Source organism: Gobius niger (assembly GCF_951799975.1).
Source record: "Gobius niger genome assembly, contig: SCAFFOLD_92, whole genome shotgun sequence".
In the NCBI taxonomy this organism is placed as follows: domain Eukaryota; kingdom Metazoa; phylum Chordata; class Actinopteri; order Gobiiformes; family Gobiidae; genus Gobius; species Gobius niger.
Window position 1 is genome coordinate 26,235 of NW_027639075.1, and position 4,517 is coordinate 30,751.

Consider the following 4,517-nt stretch of genomic DNA (forward strand, 5'->3'; position numbering starts at 1 on the left):
GTTTCCGGAGCCTCGTGGGACGCAGAGGGCGCCGCCATTTTGTCCTCTGACCCCTTAAGCCCCGCCTTCACCCAGCGCAGAACCTTCAGCCTGTTTTAGCTGCGTTTTTAGAACCGTTTAGTTTAGTGACGGGCGAGTCTCAGAGCTGCTTCTGTCTGAACACTGACATCTGGTGGACAAACCTTATCATTGCGACTTCAGTCAGTTTCAGTTTAACTCTTAACCTTCACCTGGATCGAGACCTGTTCCTCCACTTTGTCTTCCCCAAATCTAAAAGCTTCTTGACAAAGCGAGGTAGGACTTAGCTTTCAAATGTATAAATACAGACGGAGAAAAACATCAACTTTATCAAATTATTCAAAAACTACTTACCTTTTTTACTTACTTACTGAATTATGAATATAAAGACATGGAGCAAAGTGGTTCGACAGCACATAAATACATAAATAACGGAGAATGCTAACATGCTGCTACATGTTAGCATCGGGCTAATGCTAACAGTTACCTAGCACTAGCTACAACTGCCGTTTTTTCACTTCTACTGCTACACTGAATCTAACTACTTAAACAAATGCTGGATTATAAATATAAAGGACCAAAGTGGTTCGACTGCCCATAAATACATAAAGAACAGAGAATGCTAACTTGCTGCTACATGTTAGCATCGGGCTAATGCTAACGGTTAGCTAGCACTGCCGTTTTTTCACTTCTACTGAACAATCTGCTGTTTGGTTATCCATATGGGCCTGATTTAGACTTGATATTCCACCAGAAAACACTCAAATTAAAGATAAAAACACTTTATTCAAGCGAAGTTTAATAATTTAATCTACTTTAAGATGGACGTTTTTCCAGTGTTTCTGATGTACTAACACTGGCTTATGCAGAAAGTGAGGCTTTAATTGGAGGATTCGGCCCCTGGTCCTTTGACGATGAAGAAACCCGGCTTTTGGGGTCATTTTTCTCGATACCGATACTGATTTACAGTCAAGAAGATTTTAGATTTGGGTAATGCTGAAGTGGGGAAACCGTGCTCCGTTAAGGCGAGACACGGCAGGTGAACAGGGAAAAAAAATAACATTACAGATATAAATATGAGAAAAAATAAGGCATTTTGAGCATTAAAGGAATAGGCCACCGTTTTTACATACTAAGATATGTTCTTACCTCACTTTAGACGTGTTAATATATCCCCGTCTGGTCTTTGTCCGTGCGCTCTGTCACGCAAACGGAGCACATACGCAGCCTCTCCCACATGTCACATAGCTCCGAAAAAGCTCACGATAGAAGCTACCAAGCTCTTCCACGTGTTCCCTATTTAAATAAAGTTACGTGAAGTGTTTTCATGCGAAGTATATTTACCCAGAAATGTAGCATGTCGATTTTATAAGCAGATAAAAAGGGGGACTATATTGTGAGGCGTAATGATACGAGGAGCACAGCGTCCGCGTAGTAACTCCTAAAGACTTCCCCCGCTCACTTCCGTCAATAACCTTTAGGAATTACTGCGCGGACGTTTTACTCCTCGTATCATTACGCCTCACAATATAGTCCCCCTTTTTATTTGCTTATAAAATCGACATGCTACATTTCTGGGTAAATATACTTCGCATGAAAACACTTCACGTAACTTTATTTAAATAGGGAACACGTGGAAGAGCTTGGTAGCTTCTATCGAGAGCTTTTTTGGAGCTATATGACATGTGGGAGAGGCTGCGTATGTGTGAGCGCACGGACAAAGACCAGACGGGGATATATTTACACGTCTAAAGTGAGGTAAGAACATATCTTAGTATGTAAAAACGGTGGCCTATTCCTTTAAAATGGCCAAAATTGCCTATGTTTTGGGAAATCAAAATAATGAATTGAGCCAGATTAAATGTTATGGTTTTATTTTATTGACATATTAGTGACTAAGATTTTTTCGGAGGGGATTTTGGATATTTTGTTTAGTTTTTCAATAAACTAATCATCAGTGAAAAAATCTGTAAAAACTCAGCCTGTTTTTTTGGTTTCAAAGCTGAATAAATCAGGCTAGGAATTAGATATTAAAAAATCCCTCTGAAAAAACCTTCAAAACCTTGTTGTGTCTCAGCCTGTAAAGTGTGGAGTCTGTGGGAGCTTCTATAAGGGCTCAGGCTCTGCCCGAGTGCGGCTTCTCTCATTCAGAGAAAACCAGCCCTGAAGTTTTGTAGCGAGTGCTCATGCTCGGCCCGTTCTTCCACTTTTCCGCTCCAGCGTCTCGTAGGAGGAAAAACACCATATTTGGGCGAAAGCGTCATCACGGGGCCCCTTAGCAGGACACGTGGATGTCAAATCTGTCAATATTTATGAATGAAAACCCGCGGGAAAGACGGGCTTTCTACTTCCTGGTTAGCTCCGCCTCGCAGACAAAACATCATAAAATAAACATCATCATTTTTATATCTGACGTGAAAACTAAGATGTAAAGGGAGGAAAACAGATACAAATCTCCACTTCCACCACTGCGTGAAACATCAATACTTTCACCTAAAGTGTCTCGCCTTAAGAGGTTAAAGTAGCCTCTGGAGCTCCTTACCTTTCGCCTCCTCAGCCGTCCATCACATGACCAGAGGCTCCACCCCCTTCAGCCCAGAGCTCCGGGTTCTCTTCTTTCTCCTCCTCGTTCTGTCGCTCTTCTCGACTTGTTTAAAGCAGAAGTGTGTGAGATGCGCTGGGTGAGGGCGGGGCCTTTTAAAGCCGCCGCCCCCGTCCCCCCTGAAGTCGGGGACCGCAGTATCTCCACACGTCCCTCATCTGTTTACACTTGATTTCCTTTTTTCACGGAAGAATCGCGTTGTTGTTGTTGTTTGTTTTTGTGCCGGACTCACGGACCAATCAGGGACCAGCCCCGAAACCCCCGCCCCCCCTTCCTCGCCTCTGCGTCTCACGGGGAGCTTCGTTTTTTTGTACATTTTGTTATGACAGAAACGCACCGAAAAACCAAAATAATGCTGTTTTTTCTACTCTTACTAAAGGTTCAAACCCTGTACAGACGTGATATTAATGTCCTTGTAATAATTATTATTTTAACTCGATGGTTTTTACATTTTGATGCCATTCCGGTAATGGATGCTGGTTTAAGATGTTTAAGATGTGTTTTGTTTTTGACTGAAGCTAATTTAAAGATTCCACGTGTGACCAGCGGGGGGCGGCAGAAACGAGGCGGGTTTTTTTTTTTTGTGTTTGCAGATTTTTTATATAAAAAGGGAAGAAAAAAAAACGCCATAAAACCCGGTGGGAAATGAACGTTTAGAGTCGTTTAAGTTTCACTTCGTCGTCGCGCGTGAAAGGAGGAGCGAACATTCCACGACTGGGACAAACTGTGCGGAGGATAAACCAAACAAGACACAAAACTGAACAAAAAAAAACATATCGTGGACGGAGAGTTACTGAGAGACAGTTTTTCCCCCATTACCGGTGCTTAAAACTGCACTATTCGACTTTAAATGTGGGAAAACAGTTGATATTTGTGCTTATTTGACTTTGTAGTGACGCAGCGATGTAAAAGTGGTCTTTACTTTACACTTTACACTTTAAACTTTACACTACAAGGTCAAATAAGCACGAATATCAACTTTTTTTCCCGCATAAAAAGTCGCATAGTGCTGCTTTAAACGACACTTTTTCCCGATGCTAAAATATGTGGCGTCTAGAACCAGGAAACAGAGCAATAATGTGTGGAAGATGGGGGGAAATTGAGGAAATATTAGTAAAACAAAAAAAAATTGGTGTGAAAACGGGGCAAAAATTGGGCATAAAAACTAGGGATGGGCAATACTGCATTTTTTACTGTACTTCAATCAACATACTTTTCTAAAACTGGCTATTTTATGTAATTAATGGGTGATTTAAAATGACATTACCTTAGCTGAAAGTAGTTCCGGCTCAGTTGTTTATCGTTACCATGGAAACGGCTAGCATAACGGCTAGCATAACGGCTAATATGCGAGAAAAAGAAAACGTTAAAAACTCTTTAAAACAACCGTGAATATTTGTGAAACTCCGCAGAGAGTGACTGAGCAGACTTATCTCTCAGACTCGTTAGCCAAAAATGCCGCACCTGCTGCTAAAAAAGTCATATTTACTAAAGTTGGTACTTCTGGGGTTAGCGTAGCTGCGCCGTTAGCATCGTCTCCGCTAAACCGGAAGTACCGATTTTGGTAAGTATGACTTTTATAGCAGTAGGTGCGGCATTTTTGGCTAACGAGTCTGAGAAATAAGTATGTTCTGTAACTCTCTGTGGAGTTTCACAAATACTGATGGTCTATTAACCCCTTACCTCCCACCTGAACCGAGTTTTCCCAGTCCAAAAGCTTGTGGAAAAAAGCTGTAAAAATAGCGACAGAACTGAGACAAAAACAATGATGGAAATGTGACAAAAAAGTGAGAAAACATTGACAAAAAAATGACGGAAAATTGATGAAAAAGTGGCAAAAATGTCACAAGAAATCGACACAAAATTGGTGAAAAAATGACAAAAATGTGACCATTTT